General features: G+C 38.0%; 1 protein-coding gene across 3 annotated transcripts in view; it reads left to right on the top strand.

Moving 5' to 3' along the window:
• LOC121730065 (Down syndrome cell adhesion molecule-like protein Dscam2) overlaps window positions 1-21,368 on the top strand; it is a 139,583-nt gene that overhangs the window by 36,590 nt on the left and 81,625 nt on the right. The gene's annotated exons all lie outside the window — the stretch shown is intronic.

Below are 21,368 nucleotides of genomic sequence, written 5' to 3'. Positions count from 1 at the left end.
ACCAATCACAGAGCCTAAACCGTGTCTTGAGACCGAGATGCATCTTGAGTACTGACCAAAAATACGGGCAGGCTACGACTACTACCTGTACAGCATGGACGTGCACGGCTATCGCATAGCTTTTATCGCGGGGCTTTGAGCGTGGTGACCGAATCAAAAAATTCCGTAAAAAACCTAACACCCCCTGCAACGGCGTTACCGTGCATCGTTTAACGTGTTTGTATGCGTGCGACTAGTCTATAGAATCGTATAAGACAAAGCAATCTGCAATCGCTTTACCGCGGCAGTCCCCGAGTGCCACGCGTATTTTTTTTCTGAGGATGGGAAATACATTCCCTCTCCCACTCCCCTCCGGTTGAGTATGCCGGAGGTTTACCGACTAAACCCCTCCATGCCGTTCTTCAGCGCTACACGCGGCAAAGCCCCGCTCTTCTTGCCGATTTCGGCATCACCGCAAGTGCAGCAGCAGTGAACCATGGAATTATGCCAAGCATGAAGCAGACACTTTCTTTAGTAGTAGTAGTAGCAGTAAAAGTGGTACAATCAGAGAAATTCAATCATATTCAAATGACGGACCTGTTATTTGGTCGGGTTATGTCAAGTCTAGTTGACAATACAACTCTACGATCTGCCTACGTCCCTGCTATTACTCCTAGACCCTAGTACAACTTCCTACTACTAAAAAAGTGTCTCATTCAAGATTGGCAAAATTCCAAGGGGTGGGTTTTTGCTTGTTTTCCTGGCATAGCAACTACACGACGCAAATAAAGTAATTAGTTTTTCGATTCCAAACATTGAATTCACGTATAAAGAGAAAGATAGTATAACATGTAGAGATGGTGTCATTTGTCGAGAACTCCGGTAATGATGAGTATATTTAAATCTCAATGACGAATACCTGCATGGTTCAGTTTCTGTTATACTTTACGTACTTATACTGTACGTGGACAGTTTCTCTACACTGCACTGTAATGGTACTCACACAGGGTTAATTAATACGTAGTAACCTGTGTAGGAGACATCAATCAGACGTCTTTGAAACCTGATATGACCTATCGATGTAACAGTGTATACATCCGTATTGCCCCCACGGGAGCGACCTAATTCTCCTGGATAAAATGTTGCCTCGTTCGCTCCCACATATCGCCAAGTTTTTATACGATCCATGTAAATGCTGCTTATTTTTCTGCCGACTCGTACGTTTGTTTCTTCTTGATTGTGTCGGCAAGTCGTATTCGGTATATGGCCTAATATTATGAGTCATTGTATTCTACAGCGAATTTTTTTTTTTTTATGAAATAGCGGGGCAAACGAGCAAACGGGTCACCTGATGGAAAGCAACTTCCGTCGCCCATGGACACTCGCAGCATCAGAAGAGCTGCAGGTGCGTTGCCGGCCTTTTAAGAGGGAATAGGGTAATAGGGGAGGGTAGGGATGGGAAGGGAATAGGGGAGGGTAGGGAAGAGAATAGGGTAGGGACTAGGGGATTGGGCCTCCGGTAAACTCACTCACTCGGTGAAACACAGCGCAAGCGCTGTTTCACGCCGGTTTTCTGTGAGAACGTGGTATTTCTCCGGTCGAGCCGGCCCATTCGTGCCGAAGCATGGCTCTCCCACGTATAAAAAATCTGTTCCTTGACAAAAAAAATACTTTCAGCAATCTTGTAAAAATTAATTAATGACCGTTGCAAATAAAAAATTTGAAATTTGAAATTTGACCGTTATTAATAGTAATAGGTGTGAACTATAACCTTATCATAGTTTCATCACGCCTCCGTGGTCTAGTGGTATAGAGCGCGGCTCTTGGCTCGGAGGTCGTGGGTTCGATTCCCGCGTTGGAAACATGTTATTTCCAAGTTTGGTTAGGACGATGCAGGCTGATCACCTGATTGTCTGACAAGTAAGATGATCCATGCGTCGGATGGGCATGGAAAAAGTCGGTCCTGCGCCTGATCTCTCGCCAGTCGTGTCGGTCTTCCGTCCCACTGGGTTATGAGAGTGAATCCTTAAGAGAAAAGTTTAAGGAAATAAATATTCTGACCGTCGCATCTCAATATGTCTTGGATAACGTACTGTATGTAAGAAAGAACTTAAATAATTTCAAAAAGAAAAGCGACAATCATTGTTTTAACACTAGAAATAAGAACAAATTAGAAATACCAGTGATCAGACTTGGCAAAGTCAGCAAATCTTTTAAAGGCCAGTGTATACGCCTGTACAATAGAATCCCAGAAAACGTTCAAAATCTCTCTATCAATAAATTTAAAAATGTAGTAAAAGAACGTTTGTGTACTAAAGCTTATTATAAAATCAATGATTTCATCGACGACAACACACCTTGGGAATAGGGTGGTTCTTATAGGCTACTAGAATATTTTTCATAATTCCTATTGTAAATAGCTCTTAGTGATAATATTGTTATATAACACAGTCAAATTAACTAGACGCATGGTGATGACGTCATTACGAAGCTTGCATATACATTCCAGTGGTGCGTCAGGTTAATGTGACCGTGTTGTACTGTATATGTTTTAAATTGTAATTTTCCATCTTTTTAGTAAAAGATGGCCCCGTGCGAGTTTCTTACGCCGGTTCTTCTCGCCGGGTTAGTTCCCGAACCGGTGGTAGGCACCGTAGTATCGACGTTCGGTAAAGTTTTTGTAAAAAAATTACTCCGAATAAAAATATTTTTGATTTTGATTTTGATTTTGAAAGGAACAGAGAGTGCTCTTGTGTACTGCGCACACACTTGGGCACTATAAAATTATTCCTGCTTAGCTGGCCTGGTTTCAATGAAACCGGCCACCGTCACCGAAACCGGTTTGGGAGCTATTATTATTATTATTATTATAGTTTCAGGTATATGAATTAGCCATGATTTTAAATATAGTCAATATTTTGACAGTGGAATCTTAATAGCGTCCAAACCATTAATTTAAATTATTATTTATGGTCGAATTTTGACCACTAGGCGACCTCTATTGTTTTTAAATTTAAAAAATAAAAATGTTAAAATTCACAAATTTTTATATCTATTTCTACTCGCTTAACAGGTAGTCAAGTTACATAAGATAATTTCGAACCAATTGTATGGGATCAAACGGGACCCATCGCCAAATGACACATAAAATCATCACAAATCCCTTATATTATTGATTTCTAACTTTGCCGTCGAAATTACTAAATGCAAATTGACTAGCACGGATAAGGTTATCTAATGGATCAGATGTTGTGAAATGATCCAAAAATTCATTTATACAAATGAGTTTTGGCGTCGAGCGGACTGTAAAAATATTTGCACCTTACTCGTTTCCAATAAATTGAATTTAGATATTATGGAAATTGAATTGGAACGGTCAAAAGGAATTCCTTTAATTCGGTAATGAGTGGGTGGAATTTTTTATTTTAGTTCGTTAAGTCTGATGCGATTTAACGAGCGTGACACTCGATGCTGGCGCCCGTGTCGAACGCGCCATTTTGAACTCTATCACTTCAGCGTACTATGAGTTATGAGTTACGACCATAAAGTTAATATACCTAGCGGAATAGAGAAACAAAGGCCTGAGCAAGAGAGATGTCACTATCAGTAACACTGCGTGGTAAAAAGAGACGTGTGACTCATGACAGCAGCACTCGTTATTTTGACGTCCAGTCGGCACGTGCCGCACGTTGACAATTTAATCTCATATAAATCATGTTCAATCATGTTTGTGTAAGTGTATACGTACACATATTTTTACACACTGATGAAACCAATTTCGGTTTCGTTTGACAGCTCGAGATTGTTGCTCTATTCCGTTAGGTATATTAACTTTATGGTTAAGACTTATGATTATGACCTATTTTTAACCGACTTCAGAATAATGAAGATTGTGTACTGAAATAGTGAGGCTTAGGAGAATTATGTAAAAAGCACTATCAAGAGTAAGATTTATTTGATTTTAGTGCATTGAAGAACAAGTAATGTTATTATTTCCACTTGAAAGTCGGTTTCAATTTTTAGTTAGAAATAACCCTATATTGGCATTTGTTCAAACTTAATTGAGAACTGTATAGAGTATAGACCAAAATCCAAATAATATTAAAATAAGGGATATTATGAAATGCACATCAGAATAATTTTTCAGCACACTACCTTAACTCCGCTAATGAACTGAATGCATACCGGAAAAACTAATGCTGATCAAAAAAAAACAATTGATTAACTGAACATGTCCTTCAAAAAAAACTTAAACATCATACAAAACGAGACGACCTTTATAACCGAATTCACACCAAAAATATGGTTCATACATCGGATATATTATTTGTAAAACTAAAATTTAAATTGTTTATCAAAAATACTAACTTGCACTCTAAATAATAATTGGACAATCTTACAACGGAATTTCTAAAAACGATATCGAAAGGTGCACCACAATAAAATGAATTTCTATTATCAAAACAAGTCTACAAATTGACAAATCGTGCAACTAAAATATTTTTAACCTAACTTTATTTTCTTTTTGTTTCTCTGTTTTACTGAAAAACATGTTGGGGCCTCCTCATCTAACGCCGCACTCACTCCTTTGCGCTCGCTCTTTACTCTTTAGCGACCACAGATATATCTTGATCTATTTCTGTGTTAGCGACAGAGATTTTTGGTAATTATGATGAGATATGGTGAAAGATTTTATCATTCCAAAACTATATAATTCAAGATTTCTTGATAAAAATTAAAAATTAAGAAAAATTATCAAAATTCACTACTGTATTGTAATTGTATGGGTTAATAAATTTATTAAAGATTCTTAAATAATTAATAGCAATGTCGGCCCAATATGACTTGATCCAGCCATCGTGGTTATTTTTTGTGAACCACCCAGAAGTAGGAACCCCGCGTAGCGGGGCTCCGTCGACTCATAATTGAAGCCAGTTGTTTTTTTCTTTTTTTTTTCTTTAGTAGCTTGTCAACCCCTAGAGTGCAATTCCAAAGCCGGAGGCTTAATTATTTTGCAATATATCGGTAAGGAATCCTTTGTGCGCGAATCCGACTCGCTCTTCGCCGATTGTTTATTATTATTGTTTATAAACTGAGTTACCATTCACTATGCCAAAGTTTAGTCCATGTTAAATTAGCACTTGATGATTTTTATGTGTTCTATTAATTATATGAACATAACAGATTAAATTGGGTTTTATTTAGAATAAATGATGTTCCTAAAAGTAATTTAGGTCATGGTTTTCCTTTAAAAAGTTGTAGTATGTTTGTTGAACTAAGGAATTGTTAGATATACTATTTTAATAATAGTTATTCGTTCAGTAAAGCAGTTTCGCAAATAACTTTAAATAGTATGCTGAATTCGCATTATTTAGGGTGCATAATTAGTGTGCAAGTCAGTATTTTTGGTGAAACTTTCAAATATTTTGATCGAGAAAAGGGAATATATAGATATTGATTTAAATACATGCCTTAAAATAATGGTAGTTTCTATTATGACACCAAATGCACAAATTATGGTCGAATATATTGAAGTTTAGCAATTTTTTTCAGACTCGTTCTGAATAAGGTTGCCAACCGTCAGTGGTATGTTAAGAGGAGTCCACACCGCCCTTTTTTCCATACAAACGTTGTCCCCTGTTTCCTCCCTGGATAATGCTTGTAGAGTTATATTTTTTTTCCTGAATATCTACGGCCACCAATACAATGTCCCTATGTTTTCTTTTTTTTCATAATTTAATTATTAAATAAGATATGAACGTTCAAAAACCCAAAAAAATGGCCAGATTTTCCGCTGTGTTCAAACAACCAGAAAACAGATTTGGCTAGATTATACAAAAAAAATAAAACATAGGAACACAGCTCAAGCCTCTCTTTAATATTTAATGAAAAAAGTACTTAAATCGGTTAAGTTTTGGAGAAGGAATCAGGGGACAACGAATCGATGATTTTCTGCAGTTGTCTCTATCGCGTTCTGGGGTATAGGCTTGAGGTAAGGGAGACAGCTATAGATATTACACGTACTTTTTTTTCATTTCTCTAGCCCCTGGTGTATCCTCTTAAGTTATACTAAATAGATGAATAAAAGTAACCTATAACCTATAACCTCAAAATAATCAAATAATATTATAAATCGTTCTGCGCAAATATTTATGGTACCACGGAAATACCAATAAAATAAAATATTAATGTTAGAAGTAATTTTCAGCTAATAGAGATACTAGAACTTTGAAGTAATAAAATTATCAGTATCACTGAGTATTGCAAACTTTAATTACTATTCTATTGGAGTTGTTTTTCCTCGCATACGCCGACTCCCCCGCGGTACTTGCGGAAGTTTGAAGGCCTTAACTTAGTATGAAAGTTGTCAGAACATGTTCGCATTTCATGCCTTTACCTAACCGGATGAATATAAAGTATGGGAGTTTCGTATGCCTGGATCTGTTCCAGAAAATACGACGAAAAATAGTGGTATGGATACGGATCTGAATAAACAAGTCAATAAATTAGTTATGATCTAAATAAACTTGCAGCTAAATATTTTAAATGAACGATTTATTCGAGCTGAATCTATACTAATGTATGGGACATAAAGTGGAAGAGTTTGTTTGTTTGTTTGTACACGCTAACTCAGGAACTACTGGTCCGATTTGAAAAATTATTTCAGTGTTAGATAGCTCATTTATCGAGGAAGGCTGTAGGCTATATATTATCGCGTTAGGATATTAGTCCTAACGCGGAGCGGAGCGAAGAAACAGAGAAAAATGTGGAAAAAACGGGAAAAATTATTTGAAAGGGCTTATCTACCAAACTACTGGAGCAATTTTTATGTTATTTGGCACAGATATAGAGAGAACCACGTGAAGAGACAGAGGCTATTTTTTGCGGGAAAATGTACGGTTTCCGTAAAATTCTAGTCTAGTATTATAATATTCAACTAGTGGATGCCCACAAGTCGCAACTCCCTGTCGCAGAAATTCGTTTATTGATCGGGAACCGTACATTATTCGGAATAAATGTATTCTAAATCCTTTTCCGGGAGTCGAAATAACTCAATTCTAAATTTCATCAAAATCAGTTCAGCTGTTTAAGCGCGAAGAGGTAACAGACAGACAGATAGACACACTTTCGAATTTATAATAATATTAGTACGGACATGGATATAGTAAGCTAAGTAGCCTTTTGAGAGAGGGAAAAAACACAAAAAGGGAAAACAAGGGTGTAAGTGATTACGTACATATTTTATGCGTTCAAATAATATTCTCTCATGACTCATGACTAGACATCGGATTATATGCACGATCAAAGTGCCAAAATATGCATGCAAGTATGCACGATAAATGGCCGAAATATGCACAAAGTATGCACAATCAAAAGTCACTTATTATTAAAATTTATTATTTTTTGAAGATCTTTCCGGTGGTGCCGTTAATAAAAGCGTCAATTTTTTTATAATTTCATCAAATCCTGGATTTTTCGTTTTTTATACAGCACCAATAATAATTTTCTATCAACAATTTCCGATTGCAATCTTAATGCCCATGGAAGTTTAATAAATCGGTAACTACTTTATTCAAATTTTTTACTAATGTTGCCAACTACAAAGAAAAATTTTGTGTCTAGAAAGATATTGTACCTATTGCATTTTTTAAGTGGGGATGGAGACACATATTTTAAGTGTTTTGATCTATCGTACCTGTGTTTTGTGGCCTTAGTGTGTGTCATGATAGCTAGTTTGGAGACTACGAGGGCATAAAACCACCGAAATATGCACTATCAACGCAAAATTGCCAGAATATGCACTATCGCCTAAAAAGTGCATATATGCATATAAGTATATGCATTTGCATATGCAAGTATGCAAATGCATATAATCTGATGTCTACTCATGACTCATGAGAGTTTACAAACTGGGACACAAATTTCATATTTAATTTTTCTTGCGTAATGGCAAAGTAGACAGAACTAAGGAGAATCTCGACTTCAAACAAGCGGGCTACTATACGCGAGTTGGACGTAAAGTGTCACTTTCAACATGTTTCACACTAAAGTTAATATACCTAGCGGAATAGAGCAACAATCTCGAGCTGTCAAACGAAACCGAAATTGATTTACGTCTGTGTGTAAAAATATGTTTACGTAAATACAGTCATACACAAGCATCTTTCTGAGATTAAATTGTCAACGTGCCGCTAAATGCCAACTGGACGTCAAAAAGATGAAAAAAAATTGGTTCTGCTGTCATGTATCACACGTCTCTTTTTACCACGCAGCTAGTGTTACTGATAGTGACATCTCGCTTGCCCAGGCCTTTGTTTCTCTATTCCGCTATGTATATTATACTTTATGGTTTCACATTGCTGAGTAACGCACTTACGGCGTGCGCCGGCCGTTATGGTTATGACATCTACGTCAAACGTATAAATTTCGAGATCTCTTCTGAGTCGGCCTACTCGTTAGTTCTGTGTGATTCTGTTTACTCTGGTAATGAATTTTACCAGATTTTACTCAAAACTTAAAAAATCAGTCGTTTGACGTGTTTGTTTTGTAAGTAGACTAAATCCAAATAAAAACGGCCAAGTGCGAGTCTGACTCGCGCGCGAAGGTTTCCGTACCGTTATAGAGCGAAAGTAGGTGGAAAATTGGATTTTTTGTATGAGAGCCTCTTATTACAAATATTTATTTTATTTTTATTTAATTTTAAAGTAAGTACAAATATAATTAAGGATTAAATAAATATTTCAAGTAGCCACCTATTTTTATTACAAGTAAAAAAGCCAAAAAATCACGTTTGTTGTCTACAATTCCTATTAGCCCTCCATAAATATTAAAATTATGTTTTAAAGCGACAACATAAATACTAAGTCTAAGAAGTGTAGCTATAGCGGTTCTTGAGATACAGCCTGCAGACAAACAGACAGTCTGTCTCCAGGCTGCATCTCAAGACATCGAAGTCTCAGTAATTGGGTCCCATTTTTACCCTTTGGGCACGGAACCCTAAAAAGTACGAAGAATAAAATAGTAGAATCCGGATTACAGGGCGTCAAAAAACTGACTGACTGTCAAGTAACATCGTCGACCACAAAGTAACAGTGCATTCCAGTCCCGTACCCGTTTACATTATCCAGAATCAATCCAACGCTGGATTGGATCACTGTATTGGAATATTGTGAGCCGGCCATATTAACATCATTGACCACAAACAACGGAAACCAACCCCACAGATTTTCGTAGGCGATAGTAAGAGTGCGTATTTAACTCCCACACCGGTTTTGGTGCCGCTGGCCGGCTTCATTGAAACCAGACCAGTAACGCAGGAGTGATTTTATAGTGCCCAAGGGTGTGCGCAGTACACAAGAGCAATTTCTATTCTTTTACTCTCATAACTCAGTGGGTCGACCAACACGACTGGCGAGAGATCAGGCACAGGACCTACTTTTTACATGCCCATCCGACGCATGGATCATCTTACTTGTCAGACAATCAGGTGATCAGCCTGCATTGTCCTAACCAAACTTGGAAACAACATGTTTCCAACGCGGGAATCGGACCCATGACCTCCGAATGAAGAGCTACGCAGCTGTAAACCACTGGACCACGGAGGCGTGCGTATTAGAAGAGCTTAAGCCTTATGCATGTATCCCTTTGCAGGCCCAAGGTTTTCTGATGGAATATTCATGTTCATCGCACAATATGGCGTATCATATTATGTCCGCATCGCGTCCAACCCACATTGGACGCCTGAAATTAATTTATTCAATACTCAAATTACTTTAGGCTCAACTCACACTGGGGCAGAGTCAAAGCGTCGCGTCGTGTTGAAACGTAGTGATTATATTCTCTTTGTCGTGTTGTTTGCCTACAGCTTTCATCTCTATTGTTCTATTTTTTTTTTATTTTTTTTATGAAATAAGGGGGCAAACGAGCAAACGGGTCACCTGATGGAAAGCAACTTCCGTCGCCCATGGACACTCGCAGCATCAGAAGAGCTGCAAGTGCGTTGCCGGCCTTTTAAGAGGGAATAGGGTAATAGGGGAGGGTAGGGAAGGGAAGGGAATAGTTGAAGGTAGGGAAGGGAATAGGGTAGGGGTTAGGGGATTGGGCCTCCGGTAAACTCACTCACTCGGCGAAACACAGCGCAAGCGCTGTTTCACGCCGGTTTTCTGTGAGAACGTGGTATTTATCCGGTCGAGCCGGCCCATTCGTGCCGAAGCATGGCTCTCCCACGTATTATTATTAACTCTTCGACACTTCCATATTTTTATCGCAGAAAGTACTTAAATAGTATAATAATAAAGATGAATATATTTTGTCGAAAAACATGACGCGTCGTTTCGACTCTATCCCATGTTTATAGTTCTGTCTACTCTCTTTGCCCAGTGTGAGTTAAACCTAATGACGCGATATTTGCACCTGCATAATACAGAGCACGGTGTAAACTAATCAGTGTCAGAATATGTAACGCGAAACATCAAAAGCCGAGTGCAGCACCCGATTCTATATACCCGATAAATACAACATTAATGCAGCTTCGTTTTCTATTCGATCCAGTCAAATTGCCAAATAACATTATCTTAATCGTAAAACAAACTTTATACTTTTGAGGTTTTAAGTTTTTACCAATCAAAACGAGTTTAAAATTTTTCAGATTTTCAGAAACCGCAATAATAATAACGCGGGAACCCGTCGTGGCTTCGTCTCTGCGTTAACAGCCAAGCATAAATTACTGGACCACGAAGCCGTCCAACTCGACAAACTCCAGATATTATAGATATCTATTAAGCCGATTACTTTTAATCAGGTAATCGGCCTGCTCGCCATTTCTCAAATGAAATATCGAGCTCGGAGTATTGATGGTTTGCATAAAATGTTTCCAATACTTCTCGCTGTCCAACGGCCCCAGCTGGCTCCGGTATTAATAAAATAACAAATTTACCTCTGGTCATTGCGCAAGACGAGCCGTTTGCTATTGATTTATCAAATTTGCGTCCAGGATATTCGGAAACTACAAATTATGACGCTCAAGCTAGTTGATATTGATTTTGCGAGTGTAGTAGAACGGCGAAATTAGATTTGGGCTTGCTCGAAGTGATGCGCTCGCTCGTAACGTCTGGTCGCCCATGGGGTTTGTGTCCTAACTCCTAACGTGATATTCGGTAAGATTTTATGGAAAACATAGGTACATATCAATCACTATGTACCATCGAAGAAATTGATTCATAGGCAGTAGATGGATCTACGTCAATTGTTCTGATTATGTCAATATTTAATCGGCTGGGTTTGACAAAACGCGACTGAAACACGTAAGTCCGTCATCTGCCTATGATTTATGAATCAATTTCTTTGATGGTACATGGTATAAAACAAAGTCACTTTCCGCTGTCTGTCCCTATAAACAACGTTTTTTCGTAGATAGATCCGTAAATAATATATAACGTATATGGGAAGACAATATTTCCCGAGTCAGTCATCAGACTTCCGTATATAAATAGCAAGCCCAAACTTTAGACTTTGGCCTTCAGTACCTAAGTACTCGCCATAAAAAGAAACATCAGTCAACTTCTGTTTAAAGTTGTTTTGCATTACATATAAAGTATCTTGTCATTCTCTTCCACTTCCTCACACATTACCTCCAATGAGCCACCTGGGGTGCATTAGTTTTGATAAGGTCACGCTTGCACAACGCGATCTGCAATAAGAAATTTAAAAAACCCCCGCCAAACAACTTTACAAAGTAATGAAATAATATTTTCTGCCTTCAAGTTCAAATAATTCCTAACTTGTGTAAAGTAATATTTTAGTCCATAATTGTTGTCACGGTGTGTCGGGGGACCGCTAAGTAAACTACAACCTACAACCGCCAAGTCGCTGATTATCTCGATTCAGTTCGCTGTGAATTGATCCTTAAACTTGTTATGTGAAATCAAACATCTACATTAGCGGTCCCCCGACACACCTTGACAACAATTATGGACTAAAATATTACTTTACACAAGTTAGGAATTATTTGAACTTGAAGGCAGTAAATATTATTTCATTACTTTTTAAAGTTGTTTGGCGGGGGTTTTTTAAATTTCTTAATTTAATTTTATTTCATACTTTTTAAACTTGTGTTGGTTATAGTGCAGAATATTAATTCCTATAAACAGAATCATATTCTCATGATTACCATTTATCGATGTCCTTTTCGATGAGGCCGTTAATATGAGCCCAAACATGAAACCTCCACTTTGGGTTCATTCGAAGCTCGGTTCCTATAGAATCCAGGTGATGCTGCAGTAGCAGCATGTAAATATTTACTGTTTATCTACTTCTTACTGGTTGTCGCAATCAAAATGAGCCCAAACACGAAACCTCTGCTCTAAGTTGGCGAGGAGTTGGATATCCTATTGATTACCAGGTGATGCTACAACACCAGGTCAACTTTCCATTATTAATATGTGTATACGTATATTGTTAATTCACTACTAGAATGAAATATAAAAACCATCAAACGACTACAAGTTGCTAACGGCCTTTCATGAACCAGATAAACCCTGATTGTCCAGCACTGAGCAGGCTGATGATGATGAATTATAGCTAAGAACACTCTCGATCATTTCAGCTTTCAAACAAAAAAAACTAGATCAAAATCGGTCCACCCGTTTGGACGCTACGATGCCACAGACAGATACACACACAGACGAACAGACAGACAGACAGACACGTCAAACTTATAACACCCCTTATAAATTTCTCTCGATAAAATGACACGATACGCGTCCAAAATGTGATTATAAGTCATGTAACCAAGCCTCGCGCTCATTATTCACGGTATAGGCGATAAATTGAGCGTCGGTTTTGAAAACGAAACCAGATGATAAATCATAATGGCTTCAGCCGAATCAGCGACATTCATCACTCGGTGCGGCGCGCGTCACTGTGGCGACATCGATTCAGACAGGGAACATTTTTGGGGACGAAATTAATGAATTATGAATACGGCCATTCCACGTCATTTATGTATTGGCTCTTTGTGATTCTTGTGCCCAACAAAAGTTGTTTTCTTTGGCCTTTATTGAATTGGCAAATATATAGTGTCGAAGCCAGCACAGTAAGGATACTTAACATTGGGTGATTTGAAATTCAATCGAATAAGCAGAGGCTACGCACAACTTTAAGGTCACTCAGCAAATTGGAAGAGGAAAGCGCAGTGTTCGACTTTTAGGTGTTTCTTCGGTGGGCTAAGGAGTGCGATACAGAGATGTTATCCATCATCAGGCGGTGTCACGTTAGTGGTAGATATTGTACGCCGATTGTAGTTTGTACCTCCAGTTTCGTCGAACGATCTCAAAACTGGGCGCGGGCTATACACTATACAGCCTTCTTATTTTAATCCTTCGATCGTGGATTCTTGGAAATCCATTGTTATTCTATTGTGTCTCGCTCACTGGTAGGCGGTGAGCTTATGGGGCTTGACGGGTTAATCCACGCTATCGTTTACCGTGTATTGGAGTAAGTATACTATATAGCGGATACATGATATTCTCATTACACGGTTGATTTATTTGATACTGTTGTACAAATGTGAACTCAATTATAACTGGAGTAAACATTTAATTCCCAGTACTCGTTTGTCGCCGTCAAAATAAATATTAATTCCCGTATATTAATAAATTTAATCAATTCATTGCGCTCCAGTTGTGTTCGGTGTGGTTTTGTTCGAATGCGGCTATAACTGTATACGACTTGTTCAATTCAATACGGGGGACCCTGTGGCTTCGTCTATTTGCACCTTCAAATGCTGAAAACATGGCGGCATCGAAATACGATGCTAAAGAAACATAAGTTTACTAAGAAAATGGTTCCATTGGAACCATTTTACCCAATTTTTACCCCATTGGGTGATATGACATCTACGTGTGACAAGTAACAACTGTTGACATCGGCTTTTGTTCATTCCTGAACCGCGCAGTACCGTCATCCCGGGAATGGACCTTGACGAAACCAAAAGCAATTAAGGCGATGTGGTTGTTGCAACTACGTAAAATGGGTTTTTTAAATAACGTAAAGGAAATGTCATTATTTAAGTATAAAATAAGTACCGTTTTAAAATTGAGAAAATATCCTATACGCAAAAGTATATCAGTACACAATTTGAAAAATTCTGCTTGATAGAAAAATATCTCAAAGATGACTGTTATAACGCTGTTTTTCATAATTAAATCATTTTATTGCTAAATTACACACTTTCTAGAAAAAAAAAATGTATATGTGTCGAAACCTAACGTAAACGATTTGATATATTTGATTTGTGTAATACTAAAAACAAAAGGTTTTTACTCCTATTTTCTATTATCAAGGCACGCGGCGAGCGCGTAACCGCCACTGTACAAGGCACGCTGATATGAATGTTATTTTAATATTCTTAACGTCGATATTCGTACTGACAGACATCGACCTGCTAATTTTAGGGACTACTGGGCCTTAAACATTTGGGTTGTTATTGACACACTATTATGTGCGTAAAGGGACCCAAATACAAAGCGTTAGATGTGTACGAAGCTTTTTAGGGAACTAACACACGGCGACTTTTTGTAGCGACGTAATCGCGCCTTAAGCGTCGCGATTCGCGACCGTATCAAAGCAAATACGCGATAGTTACGTTACTGCATCACTACAAAAAGTCGCCGAGTGATAGGGCCCTTAGAATTTAGTATCGTATTTCTATGTCTCTAACGTCTTGATAAAGGTGATTCCTTCAATTTCTCCACCATTCCCATTTGCCAAGTTTCAGCAAAAACCGCCTTGCAGGCGAGCGAGGTCCGCCTACCGTGCGTAATGGGCACCTATGTGCGTAAAGGGCACTAAAATCACAACCATAACTACTTGTGAAAGTAACATATTTTCCTTTGTATCTTCAATGGTACAGTAACGTATCATGATAAAGGCACAATAAAGGTGATTCCTCCAATTTGTCCGCCATTCCCATTTGCCAAGCTTCAGCAAAAACCGGTCAATTCGTCTTGCAGGCGACCGAGGTCCGGCTACCGCGCTTAAATAGAATGTCTAATGTGCTGTCCCGACTGAGTTATTGGCGGAACGGAGTAATGGCCGTCTCCCCCGCGACGTCCGCTGAGTTACAGTTCCTAGTTTTCGATAGGATTTTAAATATTCATCGAATTCGGGATTTTAATCCGGGGGATTACCATAAACAAATTCTAACCGCGTCAGTTTTCCGTGCGGCATATTTGGTAAAAGTTTTGTTTGTCTAGTGTCTACTATACCTAATCGTTTTGTCACTTAAGGGTCGACTCATGTTGTAACGTCGCGAGGCGTTGCGATGCATTTTTAAAGCCATTCAAAGGAACAGACAACCTGACACCGCGAGAGGCAAGCACTTTGACGACATACTTTAATCTATATTATCTTCGTTGTAGGGGCTCCCACACAAAACTGCGAATTTGCATCGCATCACATCGCAATGTCATTTTTAGTATAAATTTTGTCGTAGATATTTGGGATGCGATGCGAATTTGCAGTTACACCTACCTAGGGCGGGAGCCCTAAATCAACTTCAAGTTTGAATTTGTAATTTAAAATAGCATCGCATAGCGTCGTCGCGTCGTGTTACAATGTGAACTGGCCCGAACTGTTTATATGAAATCAATGTTGTAAGTAGGTACATTACGGTAATGTAGAGGTCCAATTTCTAGTTTGTTCTGAATGTATAGGAAGTTATCACAGCAAATGTTGGCCGCGTTCCAAAATGTTGTTTACCGCCATTCTGGAACGAAGATGAAATTTGTGTACGGAAACATCCCCGTCTGTAGCCTGTAGGTTTATAAAAATTAAATCTGATTCCGATAACAGGCGAGAGGAAATGTAAAAAATTAACGGTTTTCCTTACTTCTAAAATCTATGGGTTTTCCTTAAATGCTAAAAAAATGGACGTAATGTATTTAGCAGGAAAATTAATTTAATCCTTCACCCATCCGCGTCTTATTCAAACAACGAAACCAATGAATAAGGAAACAGATGGAAGCGACATAACTACAAAAAAGTGTGGCCGGCGCCATATTACTAAACATGGCGGTCTATAGTGATGAGACACTCGGTTGATATTTGTCGAGGATATCGATAAACTAAGATGTTATAAGTGAGCGTCCTGTTATATTATATTGATATCTTTTTTTTTATATTATATAAAAAAATCATTTTTGTCTATTTTGTCTCTATGTATTATAGTACATAGAGACAAAATAGGCAAATATAGATTTTTTTTTTATATAGGAGCCTCCTTGATTTTAATAAAACTATTTAATTTATTTTAAGTTTATTAGTTATTATTTAAGTTGCCATTATTGATATCGGGCAAAAATTACCAAAAAATCGGACAAATACTAGGTGTACTCGCGCACGAAGTGTTTACAGTTTATTTTAATTTTACCATCAATTATTATTATTATTAAAGTATGTATATGTCGCAGCCGACTGGTTTAAATAGCCGTTCAATCAAACAGCTAGCCCTCTGACTGAACAACGCCATTCAATCACACGGCTAGCTTTTATATTGAATATTTTAGACACTCAAAACTACAGCTGATTCAAAAGCCGCCGTCTAATTGAAGTAGTTCAGCGCGCACCGCTGCGGCGCTAGGTGCGTTTTATTTACAATATGGCGTCAACTAGCAGGTGTTTGTTGGTGTTTGTGGTTGTTTTTTGTAAAGAAAGTAGTTAATAAAAGTTATAAGTGTTATAAAAGAGACAAAAATTGTGGAGGCACATATACGAGTGAATCAAAATTTCAACAAATATTCGAGGAGAAATTACGGGATTATGAAATGGATGGACGCAGCCCCCCCGAAAGGGGAGTTCGGGGGGCACAGCCCCCCGTCAAAACAAAAACAAACACAATCCAGAAAGTCCAAAAGTTGGTTAGGTTAAAAAAAAAAAAAGGTTAGAACTTAGACCACAACACAGAGGGAGCCAAGCGAGCGCAGCGAGCGTGCTGCGGCAGCAGCCGGCAACCGTCGCCAAATAAAAGGGGTGCTCGGGAGGCGCAGCCCCCCGCCAAAACAAAAACAAACACAATCCAGAAAGTCCAAAAGTAGTTTAGGTTAGAACTGTGACTGTGCTGTGGCAGCAGCCGGCGACCGTCACAAAACACGCCTCAGAATTTTTTATTTTTACTTATTGCATTAAACTTTTGGTCACCCCTTAAACTTAATCCGAGAATAATCTTTCCTATTCTCCCAAATTACATATTAAGCTAATGGTCGTCCTAGTTAATTTGCCATTAAACCAGTTGGCTAAGCGTCGTCTAGCTGTAGTGTTGAACGTTGTAGTCAACAAGTCGGATAAACGACGTATAGCCGTGTGATTGAATGGCGTTGTTCAGTCAAAGGGCTAGCTGTTTGATTGAACGGCTATTTAAACAAGTCGGCTGCGACATATACAACTGAGTATTTTGTGAACATTTCAAGTGCCTATTTTTTTCGCGATATATCGAGACCGATATTCATATTTTTTCAAATATCGATGTATCGATATATCGATATTTTCTTTCAATTTCGACATCCCTATAATACGACACTTTGACAGTTTATGTACCTCGGAGAACCGGAACATAAAATGGCGGACTGGCCACAGTATTTTGATTTGGTAGAGACCATTATGCCGAGTCCACTTATAAAAGTCAATGAACGAAACGCACGTTTGGCAGCCTTGTCAATATAATATACTCGAATACAAAATATAATGTGGTTAAAATTAGAACTAGAGATCGCCCAATGGTCGAAATTCGACCTAACTTGCAACGACATTAGGACTACTACCTATATTTTGTAAAAAGATATTGACTTCATCTTAGTTTATTTCAATTCTTGTCTCTAGGACTCAGCTGATCTCAGACTGGTTTAAACATTATCTAACAGTATCTAAAATTAAATAAAAATAACAATAATCCATTTTCAATTTGTCAACTTGGCTGTCAACAGATTTCAACCATGAATAAAAGAGTATAATTCGTATGTATAGGCTTGTCACTCAAAAATCTGTCATCTTTTTTAGTAGTAGTATCGTAGTGTGTGTAACGTTTTATTTGTTAAAAATATATACGATAAAGCATAATTTAAAAATAATATTGTCTCGATGCACTCCTTCACCATATAAACTATAACTGTGCGAAATTTCATGCACCTACGTTTCCCCATTTTTCGTAAAGTTTTTCTCTCACGTATTAATATATAGATTTACCAGAGTCATTCTTGTTAATACATTAAAAGATACCTAGCAACTTTAATGTCCCTTCGAGCAATATGAGGATAGAATCTATATCTGTACTTAATATTATAAAGCAGAAGAGTTTGTTTCTTTGAACGCGCTAATCACAGGAAGAATTAGAAAAATTCTTTCAATGTTAGATAGTCCATTTATCGAGGAAGGCTATAGGTTATATTTTATCATGCTAAGAGTAATAGGAGCGAAGAAATAGAGGAAAATGTGTAAAAAAACGGGGAAAATTATTTGAAAGGGCTTATTTGATCGCGCTAATCTCAGGAACTACTGAAATCATGTAATTTGTATCGAAACTTTGGGTCGTTTCTTCAAAATATAATACCTAAAGGTATATCGTAAGCTCAGATTGTAAGTATTCGTTAATTACCAGTGTAAATTGAGTTGTAGGCGTTTGTAGGTCGGGCTGCGGTGCGTCGCGAACATGCACGCCACTCGCACCCGCCACATGTCCAGCTGATGGTCCAATTACACTGGATAATGCAGTTAAATGCAACATTCCCGTTGCAAGTTATACAGTATTCACAATTCCCGTTCGACTATGGTTCGATAACGTACCGTGCAGCCATTGCCTATTGGTTAAAGTAGATTCGCGAGTACGCATTGACCAATAGCACGTCGCTAGGTTCGGGAATCGGAGCGAATGGAAATTGTGAAATGTGGATACCGCGGTTAAAACTGCATAGTATTGTTTTATAGTTTACGAATTTATGTGCCGTTTGTTTACCGCCACCATCTTTTCCGAGGTGTCATCGACAAAAATTAAAATAAAATGCCACTTTATAACCTAGGCTATAATAGGTTTCCTACCGACATTGATCTAGTGACCCATGCCGCCGCTGCTTTGTAGTGGCGTGAAGCTTACAGCCGTCCACCCAGAACAAGCGGCCACATCATACTTTCGATGGCCGCCGCGACCTGGCCGCTGCAGCTTGGCCGATAGTGCGCGCCCGGGCTTAATGTTACACGTGTCATGTCGGAGATCATTAAAATTGATTTTGTAATGAAAACAGCTCCCTGAATGTATTTTCCCTGTACTCGTAGTCTATTTGTGGAAACTGAAACCACATTACAGAACCACAAACCACATACATAGGATTGCCGGTAAAGGTCACAGGTAATGTACTATTAGAGAAATTGGTTCATAGGCAAATGGTGGACCTATGTAATTTGGTCGTGACTCGTGACATGTTAAATCCAGACGACAGAATATCACGATTATTATAATATTGAGTTGACTTAATTCCGCCAAATAAAGGTGATCGCACATTTTAGAATTCGTTATACTTATATGAAATAATTTGAAACCTTGCACATTCGTCCGCACCGTTCGAGTCACATTTCGTGTAGTATCCGGTGCATCCAACGGTGCGAACAAATGTGCGATCAGCTTATCGTAGGTCTGCCATCTCTTCAGAACAGTCTTTGAATCAACTTGTTCGATGGTACAATCGAGAAATTGATTCATAGGCTGATGATCAACGTGAATTGGTCGCGTTCTGACAAATAATATTGAGTTGACATGACCCGCCCAAATAACATAGGTCCGCCATCTGCCTATACCATAGATCAATGATATTCTATGTTACTAACGTAACTAGATTGGAAGTTTACGGTAGCAACGCGTTGCCACTTCGAAGATGCCTGCAGGCATATCTCACATACATAATGACATAACGAATATATGACTTGACATTGTCTTTTGAACAAAAAAGTGGTTACGCATTTCTGAGAATCTTTTGTAAGACATTGCTACTCTAGTATTTTAGAAACTCATTGCCATAGATAATACATATATTGGCCTATACGAACCAATGTTTTTGATGGTACTATCTTGTTTGTCTGTGTGCCACAGTGGGACGGCGCGTGTCCCGTGTCTGGGTCACGTGCGGATAATCTATCTCAGCGGTTTATATAATTAAGCTTCGTGTGTTTGTTTCAGCAAAAACCGGAGAAAATTGCGACTGCTGTCTGATATAGTAGACCAATATATGGGTAATGACCCTAATGAGTCACTTTTAGATCCACGTGTGCCAAACTAGGTCTAGTTCGTCATAGATTCTGTAGTATTTTTCTTGGTACATAGACAATGCAACTAGAAAAATAAAGATAATGCGTATATACAGACACTTTCACAATTAAAACATTAGTATAGATAGCAATATCAGCCTTAAATATTTCGCCTTCGTGCATAAAAGACGAATTTTAAACGCGGAAATTTAATGTAATTTTACCGTGCCTCAGTATCCAATCAACCATTTAAAGAAACGTTCTTTAACGATGACCCAATTTAATTTCGTACAAATTAAGATCCGAATTTTTGTAAAACGATGACGTTTTACAAAAAATATGAAAATGTTATTGAAAATGCAAGAATCGGAAAATGCTTTTAAGCTATGGTCGTCAAAAACTTACAACACTAACAACGCTCGAACTCAACTTTGTAACATTTCTAGGTACAGGAATAAGGTAAAAGTTGGCTAAAGTTTCTTTATTGAATCTTAAAACGTATGCTGTATTGAAAAGTCCAATCTTTGTACAGTTCTAAAGCTTTACCAATGATTTCAGCGCTCATTCAGTATTCAACCACATGTAAACTGCACCTTTTATTTGTGGTAGCAATGCATCAATAATACTGAATAGCGCGGTGCACACTAAAACGAAAGCATAACTATTAAATAAATACAGTACCTATAACTCTTCGTTGTATTCATGTAATCTGAAATAATGCTTATAGTGCGTTCAGACGTGCGCGCGTTCTGAACGTGTCGCGTTGTACAATAAGAAGATGGACTACATACTTTCTATACTATTTTTATTGACCTATCAGTTTCAGTTATAGCAATGTACGATGTTAAGCTGTTAAGCATTCATGTACTAACCCACAAAAAATATGTATTGAGTTATCACTTATCAGTTATGAATGCTGTTATGTTCTTTAGATGATTTAGAACAAGACTTATTTTTAACAAAAAAAAATGTGGGTTGGTAGTCAGTACACATAACACAAATGCTTAACAGCGACTATATTATGTACACATCAAATAGTGTATGCATGTATGCTATGTTATGACGTATGCTATGCAGTATGTCATGTATCTATGTGTGTAAGT

This window comes from Aricia agestis, chromosome 9 (assembly GCF_905147365.1).
Source record: "Aricia agestis chromosome 9, ilAriAges1.1, whole genome shotgun sequence".
Lineage (NCBI taxonomy): Eukaryota > Metazoa > Arthropoda > Insecta > Lepidoptera > Lycaenidae > Aricia > Aricia agestis.
This window is presented reverse-complemented; position numbering and strand designations above follow the sequence as displayed.